The following is a 23622-nucleotide window of genomic DNA, read 5'->3' as shown; positions in this document are numbered from 1 at the left end:
TCTTAAAGATCTATAGTCATTAAACCTCTATATAGAGGCTGGCCTCTGTGAAAAATACAATTTGTATTTCATTTCTAGAATAGCAATGTAATACATTAAAAACCTCTATTTGTTTCGTGCTGGAAAGGCATCAAAATGTGTCTGAATAATACAACAAAAACAGTCTGTTTAGAAAAGATTAACTGTTCACACATGTTGACAGTGGAGAATATAAACTTCACTGCTGGTAAGTACGCACAAACCGCAAAATCCTGTGAAGGTAAACATCATTTTGAGGAAGTGTGGACATTTTCAGCTAGCATCTTAGCCAGGGGCTAATGGGTCCTCATAGATGAGAGCTCACCCTTATGAAATTAAACACCAAATGAGATCTGCCAGTAACTGTCTTAATGTGTTGCCTGGGCCTCGAGGCATTGGCCCACACACTGCTGAGTACTCATGAAGACACGCACATACACACACACAGACACGCACACACAGACACGCACACACACAGAAGTTATTGCATGCACTGAAAGAAGTAAAATTCATCAGAAGAGAGAAAAAAAGAATCAGGCAGACAATTAATTGACCAGAATATTAAAATGTTTAAATAGTTTTAGAAGAGACTTTTTGGAACAAGATCATTGGCAGCTCACTTCAAACTTTGTCAGTTTTATCACTCAGAACTAAATTACCTATAACACCTTATTTTATAAGTCTTTCTTCTGAACATTCAATTTTAAGGAGATAAAGTATAATATTTGGCCCAGGGTGTCTTGGAATGATTTATGCTCAGGCTTCTGCTTTTTGCAAAAAAGTTTCCTGCCCATTTTCTTCTCAATATGACAAGAAGACAGCAGGCAGCTGGTCCAGTTATAAGGTGTTTTGGGTTGAGAATTTTAGGATAAAAAAGATAATAAGGCTACAAAGGGTGAAATGCATATCTTTTTTAGTATCCCAGTTTATTCTGCACCTGGAAGAGAAAACTGAAGGATATTTACAACTACCAGCAACACAGTGCATGTGACCTCCGCATTGAACACTTTATACCCCAATATCTGGAAGTATTTTTTTACTGTAAATCATTTTGTCCTGGCCAACCCTTGGGTTTTTAAAGGGGCATGTCCAAGACAAATCCAAAGGCTGGCCGGAGACATAAACATAAGCATATTAAAGGCCAATTACTTAAAGCAAGCTGCAAAATCTGATCTTAATCCATTGGTAAACTAGAGCAAACTTGATTTAACTATTCATAGAGTGATATATTTCAATGTGAAATGTAATGAGAATTTCATTTTAAGCGAATAAATAACTCAATCTTTCTAATTTTGTAAAAACTTCCAACCCGCATTCCCGTTCTACTACTTAAAGCACTCTGCTTGATTAAGACAAATCTGGTATCTCAGAGAAATCCGGAGATAGAATATTTATGCAAATTCCTTCTTGGAACTCCTCTTGCATCATGGGTCTGGGTTTTTCAGGAGGAAAAATAGCAAAGTAACAGACAGGGTGCAGGATTACAGTGATAATATAGTATTCTGTGAAAAATTGTCATTTACTGCAAACACCCTGAAACAACTTCCCTTGAGGGGGTTCTTATTTCAGCCCCTCAGAAACTGGTGTTTTTAACAAATCGGCAGCAAATCAATGCAAAACCAAGTGTGTATATGCAAAATAGACATCAAGAAGCCAATTTGAGAACATTAGAACTAATTGTGATCTTAAGCCTGGAGAAGTAATCTATCTTTTGTGGCTAAACAAAAATTGCATAATGATGTGATAATGTCTAACATTTTCTAACCATAAAACACAGAAGTCTTTTCTTTTTCCTTAGTGTTGAAAACTAAAACGCATCTGGTTTTGCTTCTAGTAGCAGGTGCAAAATTTTAGGTTTGAATGTAATGGTGATATATGTCAACAAAATCAAGTATGGATCCAAGAAGGAATAATCTTCAGCACAAAAGTGCTATTGTCTATTGTTATGTTCCATTTGTTGCACAATCAGTCAGTAACTATTTTAACACTAGAACACAGTGAAGCTGTAGATATTCTGTGTAATACAACAGTTATTTATATCAGTTATCTAATTATCCTAGTGGAGTGCTGAACAAATAATAAGCAATCTTCTTCTTAAATACATGTGTTTATGCCTCAGTGAACTAATAAATTCTCCTAACCATCCCTGGTGATTCCAGACTCAAATTACGTGCATGTCAAATTAAAGTACTTTGCAAAGGTATTTCTATTTTGTAATGTTACAACAAACTTAACTGTATGTTAGTGGGTTTTTATATGATCGACACATGCAAATTAGGGCATAATGGTAAGCTGAATAAAAAGAATGCAGGGTTTTCAATTTATTTTTTTCAAATAAACTTCCGAACAGTGTCAATATGCTATGAACTGAACCATTCCACTGTAGTTCTGAATGAATGTTTGTAGTCATCTTATTTTTAAAAAGGTAAATATCTGCCCCAGTCTATAGTCATTAGCAGCCCATAACAGGTTTCTTCTAGGATTACACTGCAATTAACTCAATCGATCTCTCCACTCAACATCCATGTCTCTGCTGAAGAGAAGCATCCTCACAGCATGATGCTGCCACCACCATGTTTCACCAGTGTTTTAATGTCGGCTAAAAAGCTCAGCTTTGGTTTTAACTGACCAGGGCACCTTCTTTCACGTTTGTTGTTTCAATTACATGGCTTGTGGCAAATGTATTGTGGTCTTTTATCCACAATAGCTTTCTCATTCTATTCTCCCATAGAGGACAGATTTGTGGAACGCATGACCAATATAGTTCTGTCAAAAGATTCTCTCTTCCAAGCTCTGAATCTTTGCAGCTCTGCCAGAGTTATCCATGTGACTCTTGGCTGCTTGTGTGATTAATGCTCTCCTTGCACAGCTATTCAGTTTGGTTGGACATCCATAACTTTGAAGGTGTTGTGCCCAAATCTTTAATTTTTTAGATGAACAGTGCTCTGTGATATGCTCAAAGCTTTAGATATTGTTTTCTAACCTAACCCTGCTTTAAACTGCTCCTTACCTTTATCCCTGACCTGTCTGCTTTCCTCCTTGATCTCCATGATGCTGTTTGTTGTACTGTACTTATACTAAGATTAAATTACAAATAGACTGTATTTACTAATTGAGTGATTTCTCAAGGTACTAAACTTTAATTAAGGGTATCAGATTAGAGGGCTGAAACATATGAATGCCATACTTTTGCGATGTATTGTTTTATAATTATCTATCACATAACATTATTATATATAATACATTAAGGACTCCGTATGAGAGCTGAGTTCTCTTTAACGGGTATAACTTTTGTCATTAAGAACAATATTGGCTTTAAAATTGAAAAACAGACCTTTTTGGCCCCACAAACCAATTTTTGATTAAGTAAAAAGAATTGTGCATTTTTTTTATGAAAAGATCTCCTCTGGGATAAATTATTCATTATTTGAGCTTGTGTAGCAGCAAATAATACAGGGAACGGTTCACAGGTAGAGGGAAGAATACAGTAGATTTAATCAAATATTTCTTAAGCAATTCTGGAAATAAACATTAAGCTTAACAAGGGAAAAACAGGTGAAAATAGAAAACAATACTTTGAAATCTAAATTTAATCAAAACATTTCCGGCAACTGACAAACATTTATTTAAAAATTCTAATACTGAGCTCATGTGCAAAAGCACCGCACACTGGAACAGCATTAAGTCATTCAGGGAATGTTAAAGATCTGTCAACATGCCAACTGTGACCAGTGGTTTTGTGTCAGTTGCTTAAGCAAGCACTTCAAATGTTTTTAATTCAACAAAAACCTCAAAAGAACATCTGGTAAATATATTAGAAGCTAATGTGGGAGTTAGATCAATGCCTAAAATCATTACTTTTACAGAGCACGGTGAATTGACAACAATGAATCAACAGTATCCATTTCTAAAGGCCAAAACTACAGCAGAACTTAAAGCTGGAGAGTAAATGAAGACAAGCAGCCCTTCTGTTGCTCTCTGTAATGGCAGAAACGTACAGGCCTCTCAAGCAGCTTCCTTCTCTCAGGTCTGCAACACTCCAGGTAGGATTGCTGTCACAGTTACAAATGACACACGCAGTTCCACTCCAGCAGTCATTTCACACTCAGCGTGCTCTTTTCCTTCTTGCAAGTTGCTGAGTATTTAAAATAAGGCTACAAAAGAGGATTGGAGGGATGGAAAAAGTTTAATTTGTGAATGATGTAACTGAGAGGCGTACATTTCACCTGCCTCAGGTCGGTGTTTCTTCATGTGAAGGCTTGCTCTGAGCTACATTTGCCGCAATCCTTCACACAGATGTAATTTTCAAATACATTTTAAAACAATTTGGAATATTTTTTTTTTATTATTAAGAAGAGTCAAGCATTAGACATATCCAGTGTTGTAACATATTACCAAATACGGTAAAAGCAGAAGGTAAAAAATAAATGCCCTCCTGTCGATCACTTCATGAAGGTGGGGGTCTTTTTTTCCCCCCAAATAGTGCATGGCCCATTTTGGAACAAACCTCTCTACACTCTGTTACCCTAAGTGCCGCCTCAAACTGATGCTCCTGTCGTCTTCAGGAAAATCTTTGCCATCAACCTGCGTCTGCCAGCCAGTCCGTTTGCACTCAGGGTTCAAACAGCCACTTTTCACACAGATGTGCTCATGGCACCAAATAGAGCCACTGGGAGAATCACTTTTTGCCAATCCTGGTTTCTCAAGTCGCTCCTCTGCATTTTATTCCTGTGTCTGTGTGGTTGGAGGAGATACTATTGAGACCAAAGATGTCAGTCTGTCAGACAGCTGCGCCTCACGATCACGCGTTCTAACCCGGGTTATTTTACAGACACTCTGACTGAAAAGGATGCGCAGCTTTTCAAGCTATTCTGTTTCATTGTTTATTTTTTTGTATTCAATGTTTATAAATACCAGAAAATCTGACAGTATATCTGACAATATCTGGCAGTCTGTCCCTTGGAAACATAAAACTAATGTTTAAATATAATACACAAACAGAAACATTACAAATATCTAATAAAGACCATAATAATTACTGGCACCTTCTTAGTTGGAGCAAGTTGTTTTATTAAGTGAGGAATAACATAATTCAGCAAACATCCAGCTCCTTTTCTGAAACAGCCACATCCACTTATTGGCCACTTTATAAGGTACAAATGCTAGTTAACATAACTTCTGAATAGGTAAACCATGTCAGCAACTGAATGCATTTAGGCATCTAGACATAGAGAATATGGTGACGTCATAGGTAAGAGGAAAGTGAGCAGAACTAGCTTAAGAAAGGCAACAGTAGCTCGGACAACGAATCATCACAACGAAGGTATGCAGAATTCCATCTCTGCACAACATGTTGAACCTTGAAGCAGATAATTTATAGCAGCAGAAAAGTACACCAGGTGCCACTCCTGTCAGCTAGGAACAGGAAACAGTGGCTACATTTCACACAAGCTAATGGACAACAATAGATAGGAAAAGCATTACCTGGTCCAATTATTCCAAGATGTAGATGCTAGGGTTAGTATTTAGAATTTACAACATGGAAACATATAGATCCATCTGGTTCAGCAAGATTATCGAGGGCGAATGTTGAGGCTGATATTTTGGGCACACTTTGGGTCGCTTAGTACCACTTGAGTATTGTTAAAAATCCCACAGAATACCTTTGTATGGTTGCTGACCATGTCCATCCCTAATGTCCATCCCTTATGACCCTAGTGTACCCTCTTCTGATGGCTACGTCAAGCAGACTAATGCACCATGTCACAAAGCCCAAATGGTCTAAAACGAGTGTCTTGAACATGACAATGAGTTCACTGTGCTACGGTGGCCTCCACATTCACCAGTTCTCAATAGTGTAGCTTTGTAATGCGGTGAAATGGGAGATTTGCATCATGATATTACAACAAGAGATTCAAGAGAGAACCGCCACTGGCCAACTAGCTCCAAAATTAGAACGAACTCACCTCAGCAATTGACTGCAAAAGCAAAACAAAACTCCGTGAAGTATTGGAAATGTTCTACTTTCAGTTATTTCATGAAATATCATTATGATGCATTCTCTGCCAAATATTTCCAAATTAGAAGCTATCAGCATATGTTGTTAGAATTTATTTAAGGCTAGAGTACATATTCTTTGTGCCTGTAAGTATTTCAGCATGAGTGTGGTATACTCTGAGTGTTACTGATTACAAATAATCTCCTGTATCATGCTTGGAGAGTCAAAGTAATGATGAAACATGGATACGCCAAGAGAGATATTGCATTTTCAGATGGTGCTAGTTAGTAAAAATGACCCTTTGATTTTATCACTGCGATGTTATTAATAATGGAAAATAAATAAGATATATCACCAAGGTTTAATAAAGCTGAAGAGTGAGCCAGCAGCTGGTGTCCTATAGGGAAATGTAGTAAATACAAAATACTGCAGTTGGTTGTAGCTCTTGTAGTGTGAAAGAAAATTAATTGACAACACAGAATACTAACCATGACATTTAGTTGAAAAAGATATAAGGCTTTACTTGAAATACAACTTTTAGGTATAACTCAGTATAAAGCAGGGAAGCACACATACAGGCTAGAAAACCTCCAACAGCGGAGGAAAAGTCATTACAGCAATTAGAACGCGTGACCAAAGCATATGTGAGTTGTGATTAGATAAGTTAATGTATTCATTTTGAAGAAAAGCAGCTGCATATGTGGCCTTTTAGATAGCCTTAGAGAGAGAAATGTTACATTTGCTTCTCTGAAATGACACAGAGACCGAACAACGGCTATAATGTAAGCTGCAGTGCTTTCAGAAACAGCTGAGCTTCCAAATTAACCACTGTTTCATGCTCTCCCTTTAACATGTCGTGTGTAGAAGAGACAGAGCTCCAGGCTGTTAGGTAGAATTAAAACACAATCTTAAGACACGTGAGAAAACAACAGAAAGAAGAAAGGTCGCTTCATCTGAATAACATCCCATTCTCTTCCTTCCACATTTTCTGATATCTGAGATTTGCTTCTGACACGTTTCCATAACCAGATTGGCCGCCCTTGGGTGTCAAAGCCCACATCATGCTTGTCAGGTGCGTCTGAAAGGCATGCAAACAGAGAGCGACTTGTTAAATCCAGATATTCCCTGCAGGCTTTGTGACAGAGCTGTAAGAGCAAACAAGATATCAGGGGGATGTGCAGCACCTCGAATGGGTGGCCTGCTTGGCCAACAGGACTGCATCTGCTCATTATATAACAGCAAAAATCTGCTCCAAAACAATATGAAAGAAGTCTATGTGGTTGGTATATACAGTACCAACCAGAAGTGTACATACAATGATCATGGACATGAATTTAATTTCATTTCATTTATGATACACCAAACAACTATAGTGGCTTTTCAAAACAAAATGTGGATGGACAAATCCACACATAATCAAAGTTATGCATAAAACTCAATTGCATCCATATACCCCCGTAATATTTAGATAAAGGTCCCTTAACAATTTGCAGAGAAACCACACATGTTTTGTTTCTATTGGCAAGGTGATGGATGGATATTGGCTTCTAACCAGAAATGAAAGAACTCATCTAAATTGGCTGGTTATGTGGAATGGACCCTACTTTCAAGCAAAGTCCATGCATTTTTAATCGGATTGACTTTTGAGGAAGCCCTTCAAAGTCTTCCAACACTATTATTGATGAGTATTTGGGGTCAGGATGTGCAAAAACAACCTAATAACCATCAAGGCTCTAAGCAAAACTAAAAGATGGTGGAACACTAGTGTCACTCTCCTTTGCATTACATTTACATAAACTGAGGGTGGCAAACTAGAAAGAGCCGCTCCAAAATAATCAACACCTTTAAGCTCAACTGAAGATTGCGGCTGCCCACATGAACAAACCAATGGTCAAACTGGACAGCAATAGAACTGGCTATAAAGACAAGAAACTTGTTTCAAAGAATCAAGATGAGGCTTTCAAATCTAAGAACATTATAACAACAGCCAAGCATGGTGGTGGTAGCATCATGCTGAGATGTTGGATTGTCTTGACCCAATATCTTACCGTGTGGGGTGTTCCCCGAGGACAAACGAGCACACAGCCTGTTGAATGTGACGTGTTGCCAATCAGAACGTAAACCCGGAGGGGAATTACTCCAAACTTAAGTTTGATTTTTTGAGGTTGTGCGAGATTTCCCATCTGACATCAGAATGTTTGTGAATGAAATCTGCTTGTGTGCGATGTGTCGTACTTTGGTTCAACAGTGTGTGGCTGGACACCACACACTGTAGGACCAAACCTGCTATATCTAAGATTTTTATTGTCATGTGTGGGCTCTCTCAGGTTTTGAAAATCAGTCGACAATTGGAAAATCTTGCCCTGGGAACCACACATTAGACATTACTAAGTATTCTGACAGCATAATGAACCCAAACACAAATTAAAGCTAAATCGGAAATAGATAAAGCAGGATAATATTGAAGTGTATTGAAGTGTTCAGAATGGCTCAATCTCAAACCTATTAAGAAACTTTACAGTATATTTAAAGCCTTAATACCATGAAACAAACTACTTTCAATTAATATTTCAGATAGAAGGTTAAAATGTCCACTCAGATTTAAGAACCTAAAAATAAAAAATAAATTAAAGATGCTCGGAATTCGATATTGGCAAACCAAAGGAGCATCATTAAATCCTAACATCATCTACTTGTAACATCATTGATCAAATCTTCTTAGAAGCACCGGTCAAACTTTTCAGCAAATCGATCAAACTCACATTAAATGTAATTTGTCACCTAAGGAAGAGGATGTCATGGTTTAGTTTTGCCATTTTGTTGAAAATAGTTTTTTTTTTTTTAACCAGGTTAAAGTCTACTCTCCTACAAACATGCATTCAAGCCACAATCCCTAACATGATGTCACATAAGACCTTGGTGTTAACCTCCAGTCCTGCAACATTTAGATGGGTCTCTTCTTCAACTCGCTTGAATAAAATAATTAGGTCAGAAAGGTTCTATTGAACTTCACTGCATGCTGAGGAGGTAATTCCACCCTTTGATTCAGGTGTGTTGGACCAGGGACAGATCTAAACGTTGCAGAACATAGGGTTTGCAACCTGTGGCACTGGAACCATATTTGGATCTTTAGAGTCTCCCCTGCAGATGTTAAAATCATTGGCCCAAAAGGCTGAAAAATCAAGCAATGTTTTAAAATATGAAGATAATAAAAAAAAATTCAAACTTTAGCATAGTTTTTCCTAAGCATTTTCCTGTGATATATGCATACAATTTCCACAAAGAATAACACGAATCATATTCGGGACATTCCTTTTTTTTTTTTTTTTTTTGTTATTGTATCGTTTTTTTGTTTGTTTTCAAAAAACAGTCATGCGGCTTTTGTGGTTCTAAACAAATTTTGTTTAGCTGGACCAAAGACAAGAATGGCTCTTAGGGTTGTAAAGGTTGCTGACCTCTGGCCTATACTATTTGCTTCATGCCAGTCAGCATCAGAAGGAAGAAGGAAGAAAAAACTCCCATTGCTTGGCAGTCAGATAGAGGTACGCTAAAGCAGTACAAGTTCAGACTGCATGCAGAGTTACTGTACTGGCAAATCAACTAGTTAGTCATTTTACAAGTAACATAACATGCTGTCAAGTGACATAATACACAAACCAGTCAGATGTAAGAATTCAAATAGGACTACAAACAGTTTTGTACCAGTAAACATTATGAATATAATGATCATAATAGTCACCGTTTGCTTCACTTATACCATCTACCTTGGTGTCTATCATGACTCTGGGTTCATCGGACTCAAACTCTAGCTCAAACACATCAGGTTCAAACCATTGAAACACAAGTGCAACTTAAATAATCCTCTGCCCAAATCCATCTAACGTTGCTCTTAGAAGTGCAGAGCTGCAATCTTGTTATGTCATAAAATAAACTAAGCAGAATTATCAGTTTTTCCTACAGTTGTCTTTTTTAAAAATTAGCATTTTGTCAAATCCTGCAGTGTTAATGCATACTTCATTACCCAGCTATGTTTTTTATTATTAATGTACATTCATAAAATTCATAACTGAGTATGAAAAAATAAAACTTTCCTTGTGTCCTACAAGATCAGCATCACTTAACACCAAGTTCATCAATCAGGACGTGAAATTAATTGGAAAATTCTGTCAAAGCAGTAACCAATACGAATATTTCAAGAAAATCTGCACATCCACGTTTGTTTTCTATGACGCTTATTCCTTTGAAGGGTCTCCGGGGGTCAAATGGGCATGGGTACACCCTGTAAAGGTGTCCTGTAAATCACAGGGCAACACAGACACAAACAACCATACACACACATAATTACACATAAGTGCAATTTTGAGTGACACATTCTCCTGACATGCATGTTTTTGGACAGTGGGGGAAAGAGAGTCCACAGAAAACAAAGCATGCAAAGAAAGGATGTTTGCAAGGAAAAAGTAGTAAAAAATGATGCACCTTGCATCCCTACATTTTAGGAAAATGTTAAATGTAAAAACTGGATAAATTATTTGATGTCGGTATGTATGTAGTCAAACAAACATCTGATCATAGATCCCGCAGATCTTTATTATAGCTGACCTTTGTGCATTATAGAAGTATCCACAGTTTTCAGCTGCTCTCCACAAAATCTTCCTGATTAATGCTGCTTTAACAGTAATGTAAAACATGTAAAACTTCCAGCAATTAAAGTTTGGTGAGCAGCACTCATTGGATAAGCAATGATAAGACCCAGAGTGGGAGGTCATCACTCCTCCAAAGCAAAAAGATCCCCAGTTTGGGAGTTATAAACATGGGGGGCAGAGGGACAGTGGCATTAAAAAGGTTGGCAGATGGCTGACTAAAGTCAATGCTGAAAACAGATATGGCAGATGACCTTTCCCTAACCCCTCTCCACATTTCTCACTCTCCGCTGACTCTTTTCAGGCAGAGGAGGCAGTTCTGTTTGGGCAGAGCTGCGCCGCTGATGCACTGAGCTCATATGGGAAGCAGCAGTAAAGGTCATTTCTACAAGTTCAACATCACTGATCAGAATTTCAAGTGACCGACAGTGTCCACGTCCGGCTGTCCTGCACTCTGTGGGGAGTTGAGGGGCCCTATGAGGAGATCCAACAAGCCCAGTAATAAACCTGTGGAATAGGAATGTACAGAACATACTGGATCGTTTTTAGTAAAGTACCTTAGCCTTACTGTCATTCTTATTAAGTGTTTTCCATTGTCATGGGCCTTGTTTTAATCAGAGAAATATTTCTTCAAGTATGAATGTTTGTGTGTGTGTGTGTGTGTGTGTGTGTGTGTGTGTGTGTGTGTGTGTGTGTGTGTGTGCGTGCGTGCGTGCATGCGTGCGTGTGTGTGTGTCGCTATCACCCTATGGTAAATCTACAAGGAAAAATTTCATCACTTCAATTTAAAACTAATCTTGTCTCCTGCATCTCAGTGCGAGAGTATAGTGAAAGTGGCAGCTCATAGGATTTTGTCTTAGAGCACGTAATAAATCTTTGCCTTTGTTTTTGAGAATGACTCATTATATTTCCTGAAAACTTGGAAAGCCGAGTCACTAGGTGTATAAATTGAAAGACAGAACATGGTTTACCTGAGGGGACAGCCATGTTGAGCGGGAATACATCACACTTCTGATTAGACAAACATTGCTTGGCGTTCCGGCGATGTGATGCCAAGTGTTTAAACTGCCACTTGTGTTGAAGAATAATTGTTACTTCTTCCAAAACTGCTGTTCTATTAACTGCTGTGAGCATCTCTTCACGTGTGGAAACTATACAGGCCTTTTAAGTTATTTAAGGACCGGGTTTTAACCCAGTATGAGTATTCCAGTCAAGTCAAAACGATTTCTATCCTTGAGGGGAAACTAAAAACAGCAAATACTCTCACTTATAATTTATGTGCTTATTACGCCAAAACAAATTCCTTGTATGTCCAAAAACGTACTTGGCAATAAAGCTTTTCTGATTCTGATTCTGATTCTGATCATTATTATTGTCATTTCACATGTATCAAAAACAGAATGAAACAAAATTGTGTTTTTCTTGCCAGGAGGATATAGATGAAGTACAGTCTGCATGTACCTACATCTCTCGACACCCAAGCAGCAGGAGGAAATGCTAAAGAAATCCATGTGACTTCTTGGTCAGCAATGTCTGTCCATCATTATGAATTAAGTCTCCATGGTAACCAACTAGTATTAACTAGTGCCCCTTTAAGAAAACACTTCACGGTGTGACTTAGATGCCTTTTTGGTGGCCCCCGTCTGTCTTGTGAAAGGACAGAGACAGTGAGGGGAGTTTAAGTTAACTCGCTGTTGTTATGCGAACAAGGTAGTCGCAGCTCCCCAAGAGCGTGGGATGTAGCGATTATAGACTGACTGTGAAGCTAGCCGTGGAAATTAAGGCAACACACAGGGTCCACCATGTGATGCACAACATTTTTTTACAATTAACCTAAAGGTAGTTCATTCTGTAGCAGTGTTGTTTGAAATGTCTTTTTATCACATTATACATCTCAGAATCAGGATAACTCATCAAGAAGAATTTTTACAGTCGAATCTAGCAGCACCAATAGTGCATCTAATTGGTGTTGTAGTGGAAAACCTCATAAAAAAATATTCCTTTCAAAAGATTGCACATTAGCCTTGCGTTACGTGATATAGGAAGGCATGCAGCCCTAAATAAATAATGCTTCAGGATTGCCTTCCTCTGTATTTCATTCTGTAGCAAACACAATTTAAGTACTAGCTAAGTCAGGCTGCAACCCATGTTGTGGACATGATGCATCAGCATCGTAACTCTGAGATGCTTTTATATCCCGCACATACGCTGCGCAGAAGTGCGACTCAAATGTTGTACATGGCGAGATATGAAATGAGCTCCAAGCACACCTTATTCCGTGCATCTTTACTCGACCAATTCAACCACCCTGGCGGCCTCTAAGAAGTCAGCCATGCAGCTCCTCCTCTATGGCAAAATATCACAATCATGGAAGGTTGTCCTTTACTTCACAAAAAACAAAACAAAAAAACCCTCCATCCCAGCACATGGAGCAAAAAATAAATGCAATTCTTTTGAAGCAAGAGCGGATGATGCGAACACGTCTGAAGCTATTCTCATTTATGTTTTGTGGACGTTCTGAACAGGGTTTCCTATAGAAGAAATGTTCTTTCCTGTAACAAAACTAATGGTTTGTTCTCCTAGCACTTGATATAAAATGAAGAAACTAGAATTCAAATCCTAATTTTTCTTGTAGAAAAGTCATATTTAACTGACTAAAGTACTAAAAATATGCAATTGTATTAAGGATCATACGTTTCCCTCTTTATGTTATGTGGACTTTAACTAATACAACTTGCTCACCTGCCAACAAAAGTCCTGAAATGTCCTGGAGCAAAAGAACCATCTCCGTTCTTCTAACTGCTGGTTGTAATCACTGATCATGTCATATTTATTACACTATTATACTCATACTAAATATGGGAGGCAAGACTAATTCATGAGCTTTTTTAGCATTGTTTTGTTTTGTACAGACTATCTGAGCACCCTCGCTCAGCAAGCAGCCCCAGTCAAAGCAATCTGAAATCAAATTGTCCATTAACAATGACAAAACAACAGCAGAATTGGCGCTGCGTAGCAATTTTATCGGAGCAGGAAACCTCACAGTAGCATTTATTTTGTCAACGTCACTCAAAAGGTCAATTACATGCTTATGATGATGAATTTAAATGCAGTCTAGAGAACTGGATAAATAGGCTGCCAGACTAAAAACAGCATATCATGCAAAACCTGTAGAAGCCTGTGAAGCTTTTCTCACAAGTTAGCAGCAGAATAGGCATCTACTGCTGTCATACTATTACGGATGAAGTATAACATAAGTTATTCTCATGCACATATGCTGCTTTAAGCCACTTCTGGTTTAATTGGTTATCAGTAGAGCCCTCCAGAAGCCTAATTCAACTCTAATGACTGGAAATGTTACGGTGAGGATTTGTTTGGGTGCATGCATGGATGCGTGTGTGTGTGTGTGTGTGTCTGAGTCATCCCACTATTAAGCCTGTCTGTGAAGCAACAACCAGCCATAATCGGCCGGACTCATAGTAATGACTCTCTGGAAGGCAGCTAATAAGTCAAGCAGCAGATTGCGAGCTACAGTATGCTCGGCTAAGTCACTATTCCAGTTGACATCATTATTTCTCAAGGCGACCCTGGGGGCACAGCTTGTTTAATCACTGGTGATTAGAAGGGGTTTCATCTCAAGTTCTTCTACAGCTTTGATGCTGTTGTTTTCCATCTTTGTGGAGTCTCCACTGGGTCAGCATGTATGCATTCTAAAGCACTTGCTTGTTTTAGACTGCAAAGAACGATCATACAGTCCAAATAGGCTGGATGTTGTAGGAAATTATGGAACATGTCTATAGGTGAGAGTGCAAACAGATAAGTCTGGGAACCGCAGTCAGTGATATTCTAATCCAGAAACAATGGTCAGATGTTAATCTTGAAGCCTGCATGTTCTTGCACGTGCTTTTGCTGTTTGTGCACGCGCATATGCCTGTGTTGTTTACTATAAAAAGGCTGAAGGGTTATCATTTGACTGCAGCTTCTATTTATATATCCGTATTGCAGACTGTCTGTATGGAGATTGGAGGGCATCCGGTGGAGATGGAGAGGTTGTCAGCCCCAAACACTGCAACTCATGACAGGCGTGCGCGTTAAGCAGTCCTCATTTCCCACTCCACTGGCCGTCACGGAAGCTTTTCTGCTGCTGGGCCGGCCTCTCTTGTGACAATTAAAGGATTTTCTCAGCAAAAGCAGCTCATTTAATACAATCAGACATGTAAATCTTGTTATGGATCGTCTTCCCTTTCAACTATTAGGAGTTTTTTTGTTTGTTTTTAACCGCATGTCTCCTAAAGGTATTAGTTGTAAATTGATTAAGTCTGGCCAACATCAAGCCTGACGAATAGAGAGTGGGAGGTATAAGCGGGATGTTGAGATCGGGAATCCATACGAGTGACCAGCCAGAGATATGCGTGCCTCGCCGTGTTATCATTCAAACCTCTGGAGCTCTTTCTTTACGCGTTGTTCTTTGAAATTTGCTCCTATACTGAACGATTTATAGCACCTCGTTTGGCAGACGACGTACCAAGCAGTGTTGTTAAACACTGTCAATGACTGTCACTGACATCGCCCTGCGCAAGGCTGCATTTCTCTCCAGCTGGAATTTCTGGGGGTCTCTATTTTCAAATAAAACTACTGAAACATAAAAAATAAAAAAAAATGTTCACTCAAAATCAAATATGCACGCACAAAATACACCAGTTAAACTTGTAGATAAATATTAGTAAAGCCAGCTGCCACCTTACCTGTGATCCTCAGAGGAAAGAACACAGGAAGAAAAAAAAAATCCACGCAGCGACCCGTCCGAACTGTGCTCTCTGTAGTCCCAGTGGGGTTTTGTGTGGCTCGGGATAATTATGGGCTGGTGGCTATCATACGCAGCTGTGTTGATAGCTTATAGCGACAGGTAGCGCGTACCCAACTCTCAGCAGCAGCGGCAGCTTGCCATCCTCCGGCTCTGCGCGGCTGGTTTCCTCTCGGAGCTCCGCGCTCTGCTCTGCCCTATTTCAACTCCTCTCGAGCCGCGCCGCTCCTGACGTCAGCCGCTCGCACGCCGAAAAACGCGCCGCGGCGGCCGCAGGTGCGTATTCATCGCACTACTGGAAGGCGACACTTGTGTGTGTGTGTGTGTGTGTGTGTGTGTGTGTGTGTGTGTGTGTGTGTGTGTGTGTGTGTGTGTGTGTGTGTGTGTGTGTGTGTGTGTGGGTGTGTGTGTGTGTGCTTTGACATCAGTGAGGACCAGATTCCCTGAATCTGGATCCCGGGAAATCAAATCTCTGGCTCGTTAAAGGTGTTTGTTAAATTTTGATTAATTTGAGTCAAATTAATTCATTATATTACCACAGTTGTATCATTAACAGGTTTAGCTAAATTAATTTGAGTATCATAGGAAAGTTAATTTATTTTTGGTAATTTAACTCAAAAAGCTAAATCACATATTTCACATAGAGTTATGTATATGAAACATTTAATTGTGTTCATTTTGATGATTATGTCTTTCAGCTTATAAAAGCCATAATGGAGGGATTTTCAGACAAAACATATCAGCTTACTGAAAAATAAAGTACAGAATATGCACTCCATTCTTTAGGATGAATTACTGCATCAGTGCGATGTGTTAGAGGCGATCAGTCTGTGGCTGACTGCCCAGTCGAGCACAGTGATGCCATGATCTTTAAAGCTGGTATTGGTAGACGGCATAGACTTCCCGATTGAAGCCAAGATGGCCAATTCCCATTGTCTTATTTGCACTTCATACATGCTTTCAGATGGTTAAACAACTCAAGTTATGGGACAAGATTAAGAAGCTTCCTGTGATTCCGAGTTCACACCAAAAACCATAGATTTAAGATTTAAATGCTGTATGAAACAAGGTTGCACAGCATGCTGTCAAATCCTGGTGAAGAACAGTTTTCCACCATCAGAGAATCTGAAAGTAAAGTATAATTTAGAGAAATGGGACTTTTTTCGGTACCTCTAGATAAGACAGTATGCCTTACACAACATTGTTAAAAAAAAAAACATTACAAAGGCCAATGAGATTGCAGACAAAACCCAAGGTTCTTCTGGCCATTTAAAATCTGTATAAAGACTTCTAAGGGACTGGGGTATCAAGTACAGTATTTTGCATATGAAAGAGAGGGAGGGGGAACCCTGAGCAATGGGAAAATATGTGTCAAACACTGTCAACTTCTACTTGTTCTTTGTACTGTTGTGAATATAGTTGGAAAAATATAATGCTTTTCTGTTTACCTCAAATGACAATCTAAAGTAAAATTAATAACATATGTATTGGGGAGGCAGAACCTGGAGACCTTTAAATATACTGTCCATGAACTGAAACGTTCTGAAAGTGTATTAGTAAAATCATTAAGGATATCGTGGGAGAGACCATAGAAATGTCTTACACTGAGCGGATTACTGACATGCTTTCTTTCCCTATCTTGTCTTGAGTGTTCTCCTTTTAATGTGTAATCTCTATGGCCATTGTCTCAATTTGTTACCCAGCATATTCCTTCATATCTGGTCAAATTTAAGACCAGATTGTTAATTTGTCATGTTCTGGGATAGTTTCCTGACCCAAATGCAGAACCACAGACAGAACAAGTGTTTAGAGATTGATTATTCTCAGGAGATGAGGCACTCAGACTGAGCATGCATGTAGCGACAGTGGAGAGGAAAAACTCCCTTTTAACAAGAAGAAACCTCCAGCAGAACCAGGCTCAGTGTGAGCGGCCATCTGCCACGACCGACTGGGGGTTTGAGAGATCAGAGCAGAGACACAAAGAAGCACTGATCCAGGAGTCCTTTCTATGGGAAGGAAAAGTAAATGTTAATGGATGTAGCTCCTTTAGTCATTTCACCTAGAAAGAAAGAACAGATAAACTCTGAGCCAGTTTTCAAGGATAGAGTCTGAAAGAGAGCACATAGAGATAGTTACAGTAAAAGCTCAGTCAATCGCCATGTCTAGGAGAGAGAAAGGGTTAAACACTAAAAGATAGGGCCATGTGGATCATCGGTAGAGGGTGAGCATTAAGTTGTTGCCAGCAGAAGCTTGGACGATGCCCCTCTCCAGAAAGGTGTCACAGGTAGACACAGAGCCATTATTGAACAGCAAAACTCTGTACACACATGGAATGAATTCACACAATTTCTTAAAATACAAGAATTTATATACTGAGCTTTACTGTGACTAACTCTATGTGCTCTCTTTCAGACTCTAACCTTGAAAACTGGCTCAGAGTTTATCTGTTCATTCTTTCTAGGTGAAACGACTAAAGGGGCTACATCCATTAACATTTACTTTTCCTTCCCATAGAAAGTACTCCTGGATCAGTGCTTCTTTGTTGTCTTTGTGTCTCTGTTCTGTTCTCTCAAACCCCCAGTCGGTCATGGCAGATGGCCGCTCACAGAGCCTGGTTCTGCTGGAGGTTTGTTCCTGTTAAAAGGGAGTTTTTCCTCTCCACTGTCGCTACATGCATGCTCAGTATGAGGGATTGCTGCAAAGTCAACACCAGTGACTGTCCACTGTCTCTACATGCTCATCCAGGAGGAGTGAATGCTACAAGTCACTGACTGGATGCAATCTGCTGGGTTTCTGTAATATTTCACTTTTTGAATTGAACTGAATTAATGATAGTGTTATTTAGTTATATACACCAGCAATTTAAAATGTTAACCTGAGTGTGCAGAATGAGATGCCTGATGCATAAATGACTGATCAACAAGGTGATCATGTTGGTAGAAGCATGCAGACAAATTGCAACAGACATTTGAAAAAGCACATATAAAAAAATCTCTTAAAACATTTATTAAGATGCACACTAAAAGAATCTGTTCAAACATTCAGAATGATTGTTTTTCTCATGTTAAGCAAATTAACCTTCTAATTCCAAAATAATAATGTTAAAGTTTTTTTATTTTATTTTATTTTTTTATGCTTTTATACTTTAATGTGTAAATGCAAGAAGAGAGACTTAGCTACACTTTGTTCATTTATGGATGAAAGATGAGAAGGTTACTTTGCTTTTTCATTTTTGCTGACATTCAATTCATTAAAGATGCCTGTGTTAAGTTAAGGAGTCAAAGGTGGTTCATTTACTTCATTATTATTGTTAATGTTTTTATATGTTGTTAAGTTTTAAGTTGTTTTTCTTAGTACATTTTTCTTAAGAATAAAAAGAGGTTTAACAGAAATGCTAGTACCTGTCCGCTGATTTAACTTACTTTTGAAAGAATCTTCACTGAGCACAAGTAAACTGCTGTCATCTGCTAATTATCTTGTTTGTGAAAAGCAAAAGGGAATAAACTGCACACAACACAATCATGCTCAGATACTAGGACTGTATTCTAAAAAGACACTGGAATGGTGGTGCACTTCATCAAAACTGTATGTGGCACTAAAACATTTATGCTGGATGTAACATTTATCAAGAGAACGACAAAAAAGAGGATTTGGGAAAGCATGAATCAAAGAGAAAAAGGCTAACAAGGAGAAGCAATGAGAGCAAAGTAAAGAGAGGACACAGTTATTGGGTTGCAGTATTTTCTTATGAGTATCAATCTGGTTACTTTTTAAACCTCTCACTGTCCCACAGCTTATTTAGACCTGCAGAGAACCATCACCACCCTCTTCTGTACCAAGGCGTTTTAATGTTGGGTTAATGTATTACTGCACTGTTCTTAAAAACACCTGGATGTCCACGGTAAAGGCCATAAAGAACAAAATATGGTATTATAAACCCATACATTTTTACCTTTTGTGGCTATCAGATTGTACCCTTCATTTCTAATTTCCCCCCCCCCAAAAAACAGAAATATTTATCAGTTTATCCACAGTTTTCATAATATTATGGATGGAGGACCAGAAATATTGCTTTACTGATCCCTCTATCCCAGGACAATCTGAAGCTCCTTGTCAACATCTTTTCTGACATAACCAGATCTTCAGTGGCATCTGTAAAGCACCTTCATATCACCAACTAACAACGCTTCTGAAAGAAATCTTTTCCCGGTGTGGTTTTATCAGCAGACTGACAATTCTTTATGCAGTGTCATCCAGGAGACCATAGATCACAGGTTTCACATCCACTGATTGTGTTGTTGTCCTTGATGTGCTCAGATTTCTTCATCCTTGATTGATTGAATCCTTGATTCGATGAAATCAAGTAATGAGCAAATAAAACTATATCAATTCCTTCCGACATATTTTTGAGAATATTTGCCTTTGAACAGTTCCAAGTCTCACTGAAGTCTTTTGCACAATTAGCCTCTTAAAGATTACCACTTGTCTAGTTAATGCATTTACAATATTTTGTAGATCGATAGAGCCTTTGGTAAAATGAAATGTTTCAGACACTGGTTTTACTAATTTTTACTCTGCTGAATTGTGGTTTTAGGACAACACTGCTGCAGTCTTTCAGAACCACGGACAGAGACACACTGGCAACAGACAAGTCTTGATTTGAAAAAAGTTAAACAAATCTTTGTCACTGCTCAGGAATCAAGAACAACAAAAAACTATTCACTAAGGTAATGTGGGTGCACACTAATAATATCAATCTTAACAACTTGAGAAGGATAATTTGTAAAATGTGGAATAGATTGCAGTTTATATTCTACTTTTGTTCTTTTTTTGGTAAATATTTTTCTGTTTGCCACAAGTGAAATGGAAACAAATTGGTTTTCTTCCTTGCAAAATAAAAATAATCTTTGAAAATATGTTTGTTTAACCAGTTTTGGTAAAGTCCATTAATGTTTGGATTTTTTACTCATTTATCTTTTACTTCACTAAAACCACCTATATCCACGATACTTAGTTACTGAAGTAACACAATGGGAAGCTTTTGATTCCTTAACTTAATGTGACTGAAAGGTATGACCTACCTTTCCATGTCCCTGCCTGTGAGCCACTAGACCCTCTAACGCTCCTGTTCATATGTTTATTTTCCACTTAGAGACATGCTGTTATCATTACAGCCTCTTAGGGAGTGATAATGTGATGTTTTATACAGGGTTTTTTTGCTGTCCTTTTTGGCGCCACCCTCTGACCACCTGTCAGCCTGCACAACCAAAGCAGACAGAAATCAGGGCTGTATGTGCACTTAAGCAGAGACCCCTAACACATCCTACCAAGCAGGTAAGGATGGGGACGTTAACAGAACGTGAGCTTTGCGGTCGACTGGACAGTCGATGATCTTGTCACATTATGGAAAGCCATCATGATGTTCATTTCCTAATGTTCTTTAATAAACGTCTGGGGTCTTCAAAGAAAAGCTGTATTTATACTAAAAGCTAATAACACAGGTCATCTGTACTTCTTTACTCAACAGGTAATTTCTGAAATTGGTTGCACTGTATATCATTTACAAATACCACAGTGAAGTGGGCTTAATACAAATGCACAACACACATTTCAGATTTAATCTGTAAAATAAATACATGGAAAACTGCATCATTTCAGTTCCACTTGACAATGAAGCTTTACTTTGTGTTTTGGCTGTAATGAAAAAAAGTGCAAGAAGTAAAAATACTTTTTATACTTTTTAATCTCAAGGACCAAGCTAAGAATAAAGAAAGACTGAAAAGGTGCACAATTCCTCTACCTGTCCTTGTCCCATTGAAATGGACATCCTCAGATCCCGGTTATTGACAAATGCAAACCGGATACCCAACAGCTCTCCGGGCACAGCAGATGACGACCTCAGCCTGCTGTAGGCGTACCCTGAGTGACACATCAATCACAACTAAATGGTTCGAATATGAGTGAACCCTCAAGGGGCTCATATAGACGGCAGCCTGTGCTTAGAATTGTAAATAGAGCATTAAGTGCATATTACACACCTCCTAACCCGTGTCTAGACAAACTTGGTTTGAGACAAGCATGTGGTTTCATGAGCAGCCACAGCAGTCATTATTACCTGTGTAATCATTTGCTCGGGAGTGTTTGTGTTTGCAGCCATACATCAGAAACATAATATCTTCTTCCCTCGACCTTAAAGGCACTGAGGCATGTGTCAGCACAAAAAGGTCTCACACACATAGGTGCTGCTTTACAGACAGTAACACTGGGAGATAAAACCATTACTCTTCTTTATGTGCCTTTTCCTCTGGTTCACCACTGCTCATGTTGATGCAATCCTCATACACGCTATACATAAACGTCTACATCTCTCACAGAATATGTGTTTCTCTATAAATATTACGTTCTAAGTGGAAAAAAATGGTTCAACGCAGCTCCTGTTTCCAAAGTAATTGTGACATTGTGTAAATACATGGTGCAGTGACTGGAAAATGATTCTAATGCTTTATTTTATTTAAATTGTACAAAGAAAATAAATAAAATATTTAAGCCAAAAGAAAACACTCCTGCTCATTTTTAATATGAGGCCCAATGCTGTAAGGTCATCCATTCAAAAGGATTTCAGGTACCTGACTGCAAGAAATATTTCTGATGGTGCTTATTCTGCATCACCAACAACACAAGTGCAATTTTAAAAAATAGAGTTACAATTCGTCTTATAGGTTTGTTTAAAATACAAACCTTCGAAGGTTTGTGGCATTTTCTATTGAGCTTTTTCTAGATTTCTCCTTATGCGTGACAGATTTCAAACTTGTTCTGAAAAATGCAGCAACAAACCTTTTTTTATTTTTCATGTGTATTTCAAGAAATGTTCCAAAACCCCTTGAGTTTACTTATAAACATAACATAACTGAGCTGGCCTGCAGTGCCAAACAATTCGTAACAGAAGTGTTACTTCTCTTATGGGAAAATGTTACAAAAAATTGTTTGTCATTTTCAATAAATTAGATATAGAAGAGAAAAGTTCAGTAGAAGGAAAAAGGATTTTAGAAAGACATGGCAACAGCAACAAGGGGATTTTTGAAAACTGTATTCAATAGTTTGAGTGAGACTTATAAGGCAGGGACTGCAACTGGAGAGAAGGCTTCAAGAGCCCCCGCACATGTATCCAGGACATGGGCTACAACTGTTGCATTCCTTGTTTTAAGCTACTCCTGAACCAGAGAATGAGTCAGAAGGGTCTTATGTGGGCTAAGGACAAAAGGGACTGAGCTGCTGCTCACTGATGCAAGGTGCTGTTCTGAGATGAAAACGAAGGGTTTATATGATTTGGAAATAATGGTCCAAGATTCTGATGTAGAGTGGTGATCATTGAGGTCCAATCTGATGTTTCCACAGTAGGTGGTGATTTGGGAGCAATGTCATCTGTTAATGTTGGTCCACTGCGTTTGAACAAGTCCAAAGACATCTATCAAAAATTCTGGGATTACTATTTGCTTTCTTGGGCTGTCCCGTTTTATGGAGATGCTGATTTTATTCTCCAGCAGGGCTTCACCATTGACTGAAGATGCAAGTGAGAAATAACAACATCTTGCTTGCATCATATGGACAGACCTTTTTTCCACCAATGCTCACATGGTCCACCCCCCCACCCCACCCCAAGCCATGCCACCCTGGAAAGGGAGCCATATTGCAAACAAGAAAAACCATCTTTAATCACAGTCTGTTTTTAAAATCTGAATACAGGTGTCTGAATGGTTAACATTTTTAAGATACTCCAGAAAACACAAAAATCTATAAGGTTTTAATAAAAAAAAAAAAACGACTTTAGCTTTTTGTTGATATTCTTTTAATTTTGTTTTATTTTCATGTCAATACTGCATTTTAATAGTCTCAGCTTTTCTATGATGCTTTTCCAGATTGTGTCATTAGTTGTAAAGTGAAGCACAAATTTTGAATTTAAATTTACAGGAACATATATTTACCTACAAATTTGTAGATTTCAACCGCTTCCAGATTTGATGTGTTGACGTTGTACTATTTGCAACTAAAATTGTTTGAACAATGTATAAACTCGATAATTTTTTTATTTCAAAACATCAAAAAATATTTCTTCATTTTTCCTCACTGGATAAAATTAGTAACCCAAAGTTTTCAGTGTC

At 38.4% G+C, this 23622-nt stretch overlaps 1 protein-coding gene across 1 annotated transcript in view; it reads right to left on the bottom strand.

Annotated features, from left to right (window-relative positions):
* fstl4 (follistatin-like 4) overlaps window positions 1-15664 on the bottom strand; it is a 313380-nt gene extending 297716 nt beyond the window's left edge. The window contains exon 1 of the mRNA XM_047380086.1: window positions 15405-15664. The gene's annotated coding sequence lies outside the window, so the exon portion shown is untranslated. The remainder of the gene's footprint in view (window positions 1-15404) is intronic.
* Window positions 15665-23622: the final 7958 nt, after the last annotated feature.

The sequence above is a fragment of the Girardinichthys multiradiatus genome, chromosome 11, assembly GCF_021462225.1.
Source record: "Girardinichthys multiradiatus isolate DD_20200921_A chromosome 11, DD_fGirMul_XY1, whole genome shotgun sequence".
Taxonomy (NCBI): Eukaryota; Metazoa; Chordata; class Actinopteri; order Cyprinodontiformes; family Goodeidae; genus Girardinichthys; species Girardinichthys multiradiatus.
The sequence above is the reverse complement of the archived record's forward strand: the minus strand, read 5'-3'. Positions and strand labels throughout refer to the sequence as shown.